General features: G+C 48.4%; 1 long non-coding RNA gene across 2 annotated transcripts in view; it reads right to left on the minus strand.

Moving 5' to 3' along the window:
• The window catches only part of LOC132515708 (uncharacterized), a 65,385-nt gene extending 54,957 nt beyond the window's left edge, over positions 1 to 10,428 (minus strand). Inside the window, exons 1-3 of one of the 2 annotated variants that reach the window (XR_009539172.1) lie at positions 9,998 to 10,428; positions 5,202 to 5,274; positions 4,181 to 5,079 (exon numbers count right to left, since the gene is read on the minus strand). This is a non-coding gene — a long non-coding RNA (uncharacterized LOC132515708). Of the gene's footprint in view, positions 1 to 4,180; positions 5,080 to 5,201; positions 5,275 to 9,997 lie in introns of those variants that run through there. The other variant, XR_009539173.1, reaches the window with a different exon arrangement.
• Between the last annotated feature and the right edge of the window lie 2,231 nt (positions 10,429 to 12,659).

Here is a 12,659-nt window from a genome sequence, read left to right on the forward strand (position 1 = left end):
CTGTCTGCCCCCAGCAAGGATGCAGTCATGTGGCTTGACATCTTTCCCTATGGTGTTAGGATGAGCCAGACTTGGAGGAGGGGGCCAGGGTTGGTGATCATCCAGGCTCAGGGTGTGGAGGGCCAGCTCCTGGCCTGTGACAGGTTATATCCTGTGACAATTACGATGACCCCTGGAGAGGGTAAGCGATCAGAGGAAAGCCTGAAACTCAACAGAGAAACAGCCTGTGGTAACGACCCAGTGAATGAGGGACTGTCAGTGCCAGGTTCCTAAAGGAGCATTAAGGTGCTGGGGGTGAGGAAACAGAACCCCACACAGGTGAACTGCCTCTGAGAATCTACGACCCCTGAAGCCCATTTGAAAATCTCTCTACCACCTTGATTCCGAAGCTAAGAAAACCTTTACAAATCAAATCCACTCTGTTTTCTCTATTTCTCCGGGTTTGTTTTCTTCTTGGACTCATTACCTTCACTGAAACTAGGTCTAATTGGATTTTTTTCTTTCTCTACCGGCCATGGATAGCCCCATTAACATTCTAATACCATTAGAGAGTCTTTCAATTATGTTAGAAATTAAGCCTAACTCGCCATTCTTAAAAATGTTTAAATTTCCACGCAAGTCCCCTTGACCTGGTTTTCTTTTGTCTTCTTGGGCACAGAATCCCTGCTACTGACACCTTATGACTCACTGCGGAAGATCGGAAGACACCAGTGTCAGAGGGCAGTGGACTCTGGAAACCGAGGAGGGACAGAACGTGAGAAGAGCCGTTTCTTTCTGCCACGGGTCACAAGTTACGGGGGAGAAAAGTTGCCAAACACTAGCCTTGCTCCTTTTGAAAATATCAACTTAGGAGCATATAGACATGAGGAAGTGGAAATTACATTCTAATATAAAGAAATGCATTTGATTCGATGGTGGATAAATGACAGCTCTATCAGAGAGTAACGATAAGTTATATACTTTAATATCCACATTTAGAAAAGCAGTGAAGCCAAAAGCTGTGCTAAGGGGTCTCAGAACAACACCTCCAACCCCGTCAGAGCATTCTTAGGCTTCAATGATAATTATCCCTGATCTGAAGGTAACAGGGCTTCCTGCAACCAAAAGTAAGTTCTGTTACCGGTCTGACTTTCCATGATTCTTACTTAGGACAGAGGTCCCAGGCCCAAACCTACCCTGTTGCGCTGACAAGGACCTGATAGCTCTACTACACCAAGCCAGACCGAGCGTGTTTAAACAGGTGAAGAGACTGTCCCTCTGCCCCCAAATTATTATGCCTATTACTATACTACCATCTAATGGTGAGGTGCATTAAAACATAAACGTAACCTAGTCCAAGGACCACTGGCAAATAGTTATCATGTATCTCTCTGTCTCTCCAGATAAGTCGCCAAATGACATAGTTCATAAAACATGGCTCCAGACCTAAGATTCCTGCTAAGGAGAAGGTAATGAAATCTCTAATTTGCCTACCTGAGAAGAGATTGTGTCAACATCAGGGAGAACAGCAAGATTTCTAAAACACTCCCAAAGTGTGCAAGCTAAGAGAGAACTATAATTTTAGGATAGATGTTGGTTAAACTTTCCTATATATGAAAATTGAGTAATAACAGAAGGATTTGTACAATACAGTACGTGCATAATGAATTACTGTCTTACACAGAGGAGGATAAAAAATTAAACCACAGTCGTATGCAGAGACTATCCACTGCTCTAAAAATAAATCCCCACGGCAAAAATCAGGTTTTAATTGTTATAAAGAAAACAGTAATATATTATCAACCCTTTGCCCTCTGCTCTCGCTGGTCAAGATTTTAGATTTTTTAAATCTATTTGGGGATTTTCCTTCAGTGCTAAATGTTGAAAGTGGAGATTATTTGGGGAAAGTTACTGAACCATGAAAACAAAGACTGCCCCCTCCTCCTCCCCCCTCTCCCCCGCCCTTTCTCCAAACACACAGGACACACATATCAGGGATTTTTCCACTTCCTGAGCAGTTCCATTAGTACCACCAATAACTCAACTCGAAATCACAACAGAAGACAGACAGAACCTCAAGAACTCCTGGGATGCAGCTAGCTGGTCCACAGTGCATCAAGGCTGGGTGCAGAAACCCCAGAGCAGCATCCTCTGTGGGTGGCCTAGACAGATGACAACCAGATACCCGGCCAGCTTGTGAGGGTTGAAATGCCATGGGAACAGCAAGCAGGAGGGGGAGGTAGAATTAGGATACCCTGGAACACGGCTTCCAACACCCGTTATGCCGTGGAATTTTGAGAAACATCATTAATAAATTTACAGCAACCTAAAAACGCAAACTGCAAGTTGACTTCCATTCCGGGAAGTGGGCAGGGGTCAGCATAAGACCAGAGAAAATCCTTCCTGGTTGAGATCCACATTGATGTGCGCCTTCCCAAACAGCATCCCTCCCCAACGTTCTACAGAACAGTAGAAATGGTGTGCTGCCGTTATAAACACACCCAGAAGCACTGAGCTGTGCGAAACCACCACATCTCTTCCTCTCCTGACCTTGATTTCACCCCATCACAGAGATAAAACCACCCGTCTAAATCAATGGTTCTCTAAGTGTTGTCCCCAAAAAGCAGCATTGCCCCAGAGCTGCTTAGAAATGCAAATTCTTGGGCTCCACACCAATCCTACTGAATCAGAAACCCTGGGAATAGGGTCCAGAAATCTGTGTTTTAACAAGTTCTCTTGTGGAACTTGTGGATTCTGATGCCCACATAAGCTGGAGAGCCACGATTATAAATGAAGACACTGCAGGAACACACAGGGATGCAGTCTGTTGGTTAACTGATGGCAAACGAGGGTGCGACCAAGTTAGCTAAAACCTGCAGCTCTGGAATCAGCAGTTTCATCCCGCACCCTCAGCTCCCTCCGGTGTCAAGCACCATGTCATCTTGGTCCAGACTCCCCTGCCCTCAGCAGCGTTAGTGGGTCTGCCCACCTCCTCTCCCTGGAAACCGGAACAAAGCACAGGACAGGGTTAGTAATCCACGGCAGAGTCAAGCAGAGAGGTCCCCTGGGACACTACATCTCCTTATTTTGTTTTTTAATCTTTGGGATCAGTGGTTCACTTCCAGGTCCAGCAAGAATGGTTGGCAAGCCACGGTTGTTAGGTGGGAGAAACACCGGCCTGTAACACTGAGATCTCGTTGTGCTCAAAGGAAACGGTGTGGCCTTGCTGGCAGCTCAGGAACTGAGATAGCAACCGAGCCACCGACAGAACCTTGGGCGTGAGGGCACAAAGCAGTTGATTTCAGGGGTTTTCTTTTTCTCTGATAAATGTAAACGTTACATAAAAGTCTAAATAATACTTTAACTAAAACCCATACTGTTTTGTGTCACGTGAGAAGGCGGTGTTTTAACGTTGTAAAATGACTGCATGTGGCCATGAGCTGGGAGAGGGTGTGGGTACAGAGGACAGAGTTAGAACAGGAAGAAAGGGGTGAAGTAGTTCTGAAATACTTTTTAACAAAGAACATCCCCGTTCTTTTATCAGAAAACATTTTGACTGTGAGGTTTCCACACAGCTACTAATAATAACTTGTACATTTGCCTAGCTGGAGGCTGGAGAGCTGGAATTTACAAATAATGAAGAGCAGAATAAGAGCTGAAGAGGAAGCCAGCTCTTTTCCTTGGGAATAAACAAAACATGGTTTGGACAACCACCGCCTGAAGAGAGCAGGAAAGAAATCAGGCTGGTCCAGGAGAAGTCAGGCTATAGCTCATCAAAGCGTAAGGCTTTCCCGTCTCTGCTTCTACAGCTGAAGCCAACCCGGGAAGCCCTAGAAGAGAGCATCATCACCAAGGACATTTCCCTCCCGGGCTGACCTTGGACTGCTGCTTGGTGTCACCTGTCAAAGCCAGTAGGCAGTAAGAACGAGTGCTGAAGTAAGGTTCATGAGCCTCTAGTGCTTGTTCCAGGCTGGGGACAGAATGGATGTATCTAGACTGTAGAGTTCGTCTCCAAAGAGGACAAAGCCACATGGTGCTGAGCTGGCCCAGGAGCAGGCAGGAGGGCCTGTCATCTTTGCTCTGATCCAGCCAGTTTCACAGCCGCCAGGGCAGCCCCCATGGCACATTGAGAACCTCCAAAATGAAATCACCTGTGGCACTGAGGACCTGCTTTTGTTTTTATTTATTTATTTAAGGCTGTGTTGGTTGGGTCTTCGTTGCTGCGCGCGAGCTTCTCATTGCGGTGGCTTCCCTTGTTGTGGAGCATGGGCTCTAGGCATGAGGCCTCAGTAGTTGTGGCTTGCGGGCTCTAGAGCACAATCTCAGTAGTTGTGGTACATGGGCTTAGTTGCTCCACGGCGTGTGGGATCTTCCCGGACCAGGGCTTGGACACGTGTCCTCTGCATTGGCAGGCGGATTCTCAACCACTGCGCCACCAGGGAAATCCCTGCTTTTGTCCTTTGATAACCTCATTCCGTCAGTAAAGGGAAAAGATATATTAAAATACTCATCCTCTTCCCTTAACCTCGCCTGTGAATCTCATCCTTGCTTGGACAAACCCATTTCTCTTACAGGCAGGACGACGATGGAGGGGGGCAGGGGAGTTCTTTTGGCTGTACAAGAGGGCCAGAGGAGGGGAAACTTAGGCTAGAAACCCACTGGGTACCTCCTTTCTGTGCACCTATTGGTAAATCGAATATACTCATTAGAGAATTTAATAATGTTAAGCATGCAGCTCAGCTGGGCAGCCTCAGCTAACCTTCCTGCACCCCACATCCAGGTGCACAGCTGCATGGTGAGAACATGTCCCCGTCTCTATCACTGGGTCCCCCACTCGGCCCCCCCCCCGAGAAATGCTGGGTGCTGTCACAGTCACAGGCTTTGTGAGGACCAGGTGCACCCCGCTGCCCTCTCCCGACTTCCACACACACGCCGGCTGTGCTTCTTCCCGGAGCCTTCAGAACCTCTATCAACGCAATGGAAGCGTGTCGGCTCTTGCCAGAGCAAACTGCCAAGGAAGCCTGCAGAAGCATTCAGTCTTATTAAAAGCCAATAACATGAACTGAATTTTTCACCTGGTTTCCTATGGAAAAAATAATACTGGGGAGAGAAAAAAAGAGAGTGTACTCTGTGTGTGTGTGTGTGTGTGTGTGCGCGCGCGCGCTCTCCTCACTCATCTCAGAAATTTATTCTTTCAGCCAATACACATTTTTGATACTTACTATGTGCAAAGCTCTGTGCTAGATTCTGTTAACAGGAGTGAGACACAGTCCCTGACTTCCAGGCGCTCACAATCTAGAGGAGAAAATCATACATAAATAAAAACTAGGAAATCGTAGTATAAGTTCTGTAATAAAGGCTCATTGATCTGTTCAACAAAGATTTATTGTGCACGACGTGCCAGCCTCAAGTATGAACAAATAATTTTGAGAGCCCAGAGGCCCAAGATAACTGCCGTTCCTCTTCCAAACAGGAAAGATGCGCTACGAGAGCTCCCCACGCCTATGCTCTTAAAGGATAGAGTCCAGATCTTTTCATATACCCATCACACCTGGTGTGTGGCAAACAAAAATGCCTTCTATGCATGAATTTCCTGTCCTGTTATTCACCAGGCAATTTCAACCTAATCTTTCTTTGCCGTTCATTCATCAATTCAGTAAACATTTATCGAGCACCTACAATGTGCTGGGAACAGGGGCTACAAAACAAGATCTCTGGTTGTTCGCAGCTCAGTGCGGGAAACTAGCAAATAACCACCAGACAATACGACAAGTACTCCTTCCTGAGCACAGGATCCCTGTGGAGTGTGCACTGAGGAGGGGACTCTCACCCCAGCCTGGGGCAGGAGGGAGGGGTCTGGGAAGGCTTTCTGGAGTGAAGCCTAAGCTGAGTCTCGAAGGAGGATGCATGGGAGTAAAACCAAGTTGTGTGCGTCAGAGGGACGGCGTTTCAGACAGAGAGGACAACTTAAGAAAGACAGAGAGGGGACATGCAGTAGGGGTTCATGGGGGCCTTCAAGCGTCCAATATCCTGGACTGGGCACTTCCGAAACCTTGATCTTCTCAGAGCTGCTTGGCGTCCAGTTAGCTTCCTTCAGCTAACCAAATCCTTGAGAAGGTGTAGCAAGTAGAATGACAATTTCTCAAGTCAGAGTGACTCTGCCTAGTGGGCCAGATGTTCGTGTGGGCCCTGGAATCCGGATATGTGCAGAGGATGCTGAGTGAGCATGAAATTGGAGCAAGTTGCAAAGCCAATGATCTTGTCATCAACTTCTGACAGTCCCGTATCTGTCTCCACGACCAGCTCCTCTCCCCCTCCTTTTGCAGCCAAGCTTCCAGGATGCAGCCCTTTTCTCTACTTCCTCAGCCTACATACTCCCCACCGCACCATAATCTGGATTCTACCACTTCTCCCCTGAAGCTGCCTTCACCTAGGCCACAAACGCTCTCTTTGCTGCTAAATACAGGGTTCCTTTTAGTCCTTCTCGTTCTTGGCGTCTCTACAGCTTCTGCCCCTGAGACCTGCTCTCTTCCTACCGCACGTTTCCTCCTATTTTCCCTCCGATGCTACTGGCTGCTATTTCTCAGGCCCCTTGGTGTCTTCCTTCTTCTCCGCCAATCCTGCAACTGATCGTTTCCCTCTCTATCCTACTCTAGGTGAGATCACGGCTTCAGTTGCCATCTATGCAGTCTAAAGATTCCCAAATTGCTGTCTGTGGCTCAAATGGCTTTTTAAAAAATTGTGGTAAAATACAAATAACATAAATGTACCATCATAACCTTTTGTTGTTGTTGTTGCGGTACGCAGGCCTCTCGCTGCTGTGGCCTCTCCCGTCGCGGAGCACAGGCTCTGGACGCACAGGCTCAGCGGCCATGGCTCACGGGCCCAGCCGCTCCACGGCATGTGGGATCCTCCCGGACCGGGGCACGAACCCGTGTCCCCTGCATCGGCAGGCGGACTCTCAACCACTGCGCCACCAGGGAAGCCCCGTGATTCTCTTTTATCATAACCATTTTTAAGCGTACGATTCAGCGGTGTTAAGCACTTTCACATTGTTGTACAACCATTACCATTGCCCATCTCCAGAACTCTTTGTCATCTTGCAAAACTCAAACAAGGCAGTCATTAAACAATAACTTCCCATTCCTCACTCCCCCAACTCCCGACGGCCACCATTCTACTTTCTGTCTCTATGAGTTTGACTACTCTAGGTACCCAAGTAAGTGTAATCATACAGTACCTGTCCTTTTGTGACTGCCTTATTTCACCTTGCAAAATGTGCTCAAGGTCTATCCATGACACACCACGTGTCTGAATTTCCTCCCTTTTTAAAGCCGAATAATATTCCATTGTATGTATATACCACATTGTGTCCATCCATTCATCCATCAATGAACACCTGAGTTGCTTCTACGTCTTGGCTATTGGGAATAATGCTGCTGTGAACATGGGTGTACAAAAATCTCTTTGAGACCCTGCTTTCAATTTTTGGGATATATATATCCAGAAGTGGAATCACTGGATCGTATCATAGTTCCATCTTTAATTTTTTGAGGGACTGCTTTACTGTTTTCCACAGTAGCTGCACCATTTTACATTTCCACCAACAGTGCATAAGGGTCCCAATTTCTCTACATCCTCCCCAACACTTGTTCTTTTCTGGTGTTTTGATATTAGCCATCTTAACGGGCGTGAGATTCAAAGGACTTTTAGCAACTCTAGACTTATACAGCCAGCTGCCTACTGGACATCTCAGTCTGAATATCTTAGAGAACCCTGAACTCAATTTGCCCCCAAACAAATCTTTTTCCCCAAACCTGATGCCCCGTGGTGTTCCCTACCTTGGCAAACCCCACCACCATCCCTCCAAGTGCCAAAGCTGGAGACCTGCATGGCTTTCTCGTCAGTTTCAGCAATTCTAGCTCCCTGGTATCTCCTGAATCTTCCCACTTCTCCCCACCTGGACCCAATACTACCATCTCAGTTCATTTCACATCTGAATGCCCACGAAGAGTCCCTGCCTCCTGTCCCTGTTCCCTCTGATTTATTCTTCTCACTCCAGCCAGTTATCGCTTTAAAGTGCAGATTTGAGCCCATCTTCTTCTGTTTCAAATCCTCCAGGGCTCCACCATGTCTTCAGGATAAAGCCCAAAGTCCTTAGAATGACAAATTCTGTAGTGTGGCCCTTTATGATCTGGTCATATGATGTTCTGATTCAAGCCTAATTTCTTGTCACTTCCTGGCTTTGTCTTCTGAGCTCATTTTGAATGACTAGCCATTGCCCAGTGTGTTACAGTCACAATGCCTCTCACCAGGAATTCTTGATCTGGAACATCCTTCCCCTCTCCAGCTTCCTCTCTTGCCTGCCTCTGTTGAAATGTTACATTCTCTGGGAACCTCCCACCCTCCCTGGACTGGGTGCTCTCTCCATGTTTCCCACAGCACTCACCACACTGCCCTCTCTCCTACACTCTGAGCACTTTTAGGTTCTAGACTCTGATTTATTTATCTTTGGATCTCCAGAATCTAGCACAGAGCTTCGGACATACTAAGTGCCTGTCTGAGTGGTCAAGGGAGGCTTCCTGGAGGAGATGACAACTAACCCGAGTCCTAATTAATGGCTAAGAATTGGCCAGATGAAAACAGGTCAAGGAATATCTCAGGCAGTGGAGGCAACAAGCAAAGATGCAGGTATGTGGTATAGAATGAGGCACCGGAGAACAGCAGGTATTCAAGGTGGCTGGAGCACATGACATATGAATGACCAGAGACAAGCCTGGGGCACTTTTACCAGTAGACTCAGAGGAGAGTCTATCGGGCAATCCTGGGCATGGTACCAAAGTATGGAACTATTATATAAGGTGAGTTAGGGGCGACTCATGAGCACCAATATTCAAAATTAAAGAGCAGGGCTTCCCTGGTGGCGCAGTGGTTGAGAGTCCGCCTGCCGATGCAGGGGACACGGGTTCGTGCCCCGGTCCGGGAGGATCCCATATGCCGCGGAGCGGCTGGGCCCGTGGGCCATGGCCTCTGAGCCTGCGCGTCTGGAGCCTGTGCTCCGCAACGGGAGAGACCACAGCAGTGAGAGGCCCGCGTACCGCAAAAAAAAAAAAAAAAAAAAAAAAAAAGAAAAATTAAAGGGCAAATGACAGATGAGAGATAAATGTGTTGTCCTCCCAGAGTATATATGTTTGAATTAAGCGATGGTTGGGCCATTTACCAAGTAGCTCCTCATCCCATATTTGTTAAACTCAACCACTAAAGCATTAAGATAAAACATACTGATAATAATAATAAAATATATAATATACACTAAAATATAATAATATTAATAAAGCTATGAAAGGAAATATGACACTTCAGGAAATGAGTCAGAGGATGAAGGAGATATGCATGAGGTCAGGAGAGACTAAGCTTCCTGAAATTGGGAACCACTAGTTCTTTCTACTCTCTAAAGATCACGAAGTCAGAAGGGCAAGGTGGGACTTCCCTGGTGGCACAGTGGTTAAGAATCCGCCTGCCCATTCAGGGGACACAGGTTCGAGCCCTGGTCCGGGAAGATCCCACATGCCGCAGAGCAACTAAGCCCGTGCGCCACAACCACTGAGCCTGTGCTCTAGAGACTGCCAGCCACAACTACTGAGCCCATGAGCCACAACTACTGAGCTCGCCGGCCACAACTACTGAAGCCCACACACCTAGAGCCCGTGCTCCACAACAAGAGAAGCCACCGCAATGAGAAGCCCACGTACCGCAGCGAAGAGTAGCCCCCGCTCGCCGGAACTAGAGAAAGCCCGCACGCAGCAACGAAGACCCAATGCAGTCAAAAATAAATAAATAAACTGAAAGTCAAAATCAGCAGTAGGGTTACATTCACAAGTCTTTAAAAAAAAAAAAAAAGAAGGGTAAGGAGTAGAAGCAGAAAGTGTGGGGACAGAAGAGAAGAGGTTGAAAGGGGTCAGCTGGTGAGCATCCGGCAGAGGGGAGCGCTAATGGGGTGGGGATGCCGGCAACTTACCCTGCAGAGTAAAAGCCTTCATTCACACGTTGTTCTGTCCATGCCTAAGAACCTGAGCAGTGGGAGACGAAGTCCTGAATGTGCTGCCCCATGTGGCTGCAGACCTTTACCCTTTATTGTACAGGAACCTGCCCCGGCCCACGGCGAGATGGCTTTGGATGCCGACTTGTGTTCCTCCTGGCAATGTGCCCCCCTAAACTGACCTTCAGCTTACTGTGTCCCTCACTGGGTCTTTGTTCTTTATACTTTTCACACCCTTCCTCCCCTGCCACTCAACCCCCGTCTTTCTCATTCCTAACCCAGAGGGTTATGTTCACTTGATCTATCAGTCCTTTTACGTCATTGGGTTAATTTGAACCTGTTCCCACTGGCCTTTCAGAACTGCTCTTCCGCTCTGGCCGCGCGTTCTAGCCTCCCTTCCTGGATCAAACCCACCTGACTCTGGGTGAGACGGTCCCTGCCTGGGCTTTTCCCGCCTCCCCCGGACATAACTGAGAAGGGCTTGCCTAGGCTTGCTTAGGGGTTTGATGCCCAGCCTGGAGCAACAGGAAGGAGAAGAAAGGTCCCGTTGGCCCTATCAGCCTGGCCCGAGTGCTCTGTGATAGGCGGGGATGCTGACAAGAGAAGCCTGTGCAAAACCACCGCAGCTGAAAATAAAGAGGCTCTGGCCACAGAATCACTGAGCAAATTCAGGCCTTGGTCTATATGAAAAGCTCCCCGGCTAAGTCACACCCTCCACTGAGGCAGCTCAGAAGGGCTGGGGAAAGCTCTCTTTTCTGGGAATTGGGAATGTGGGAAACTCCCAAAAGGAGTCAAAATCCGCGGGCTGCAGGAAACGACGGCCAGGCCACGGAAACAGTGACCGGCTAGTTTTCGTGTGCTGCCACCTTCCGGGAGACTTAGAAACTGCAGAACTACCGGCCGAGGAAGAGAGAGGCTGACTCATTCTCTAGGTATTTTTTGTGCATCCAGATGTGGGAGGCATAAGACGGGGTCCCCGACTTTGATAAGGATACAGTTTAGGTAATTTGTTGTAAATGCAGTAGAGAGAAGTGTGCAAGCCAGAATCCTGGGAGCCCTCTCCACCTCCAATCCATGATCAAGTCTTCGTGATTCCACGGCCAAAATGCTCCTTAGATCCATCCACTTCTCTCCACTTCTGCTTCCTTCTCTCCTGAGTCAAACCAGGACTTTCCTTTTGCCTAGCTTCCTCCCTAAATATTCTCCTTCTCTCCATCAATGCACTTCCCTCAAACCATAGCAGCCTGCTTAAACCATTTAAGGTTGCTTAAATGGAGAAAGACCAAGCTCCCTGCTGCAAACCAGGGCCCTGCGTGGCCTGGCAGCTGCCTCATCTGGTGCCCGCTCCTCCTGACTCTCTCACATCCGCACACAGATCTTCCTTCCATTCTCCAGACTAGACAAGCTCGCTCTTGCCTTCTTGTGCTTCTCCGTCCCTTCTGCCGAGCACCGTCTTCCTCATGAGCCCCCTCTATCTACCTAATTCCATTCACCCTTCAGATGGCAGCTCAGACATCACTTCTTCAGATAACAGGTCCCTCTGCGATCTAATCTAAACTTTGTGTGCTTCCTTCTCACGGCAAACATCACAGTTTAATTCCTTTGTGCCCATTCAGTTGATTAGTGTCTCCTTCCCCACAAGCCTAAAACTCAACATTGTGTCACCAGCGCCTGGCATGTACTAAATGCTGAATAAATATTTGTGGAATGAATTTGAATGGGCCTGTGGACTTCTTACATTGAAGAAGGGAACAGTTCGGTTTGCTCAGTGAATACAGACATATACTCCCCACCACAGGAGTAGAACAGGGCCGGGATTTCCCCTGCCACCTGGTAGGATGCTCTAACCACAGTGACACCTCCCTCTGAGCCTTTCTGGAAGGCTCAGCATTGCTTTGTCCTGGGTGGATGGTCCTTAAGGTGGATCATTGGTGGCGAGGTGGGAAGGCTAATGACAGAGGGTGGCTGTGAATGGAGCAGAGAGCAGGGAAAGGGGGTAGCAAGAGACCATTCAAGTCAGAAGGCCACTGGACTGATCACCTCTAAGGTATGTGAAGTCCCCACGCACTTTCTCCAGGTGCCAGAGAGAATGATGCTGTATATACGCTATGAGGAGAGTCATCGTCACCCACTTGGGTGTCATTACCTGGGGCTCAGGCTGGTTGAATTCATTCATTCAGTAACCTCTACTGCGGTCTTGTCCTCCAGGAAGTTACACTGCCCTCGGCCCGCAGAGGGCACCCTGGAGGCGCTTCTGCGCATCCTGTCCTGCACTCAGGTCCGCGGAGCCTGATGTGAAAGTCGCTGAGACGGAAACCATCTGATTATAAAGCAGGCTGGGTGGAGGAGGGGGGGAGAGTTTCCCCCGTGTGGTTTCCGCAGTGGTGAGGTGGGTTGATTAGTCACGTGGCTGGTAGAACATACAGCAACAGAGGTACGTATAGCAGCCATTTGCTTTTTTAATTGCCCAGCGTTCACTTCCCCGTTATTGGAAATATCACCCCAGTTTTTGTGTGTGGAGTTAAGCCTCTCTCCTGTGTGCGCTCTTGGTAGGAAAGTAAATCAAGGGACTTTCCCGCACAGCCGAAGGGTGGGCACGTGATGCGGTCCAGGCTGTTCAGACTCTCTCCTGAAACTGTAA

Source organism: Lagenorhynchus albirostris, chromosome 2, assembly GCF_949774975.1.
Source record: "Lagenorhynchus albirostris chromosome 2, mLagAlb1.1, whole genome shotgun sequence".
NCBI classification, from domain to species: domain Eukaryota; kingdom Metazoa; phylum Chordata; class Mammalia; order Artiodactyla; family Delphinidae; genus Lagenorhynchus; species Lagenorhynchus albirostris.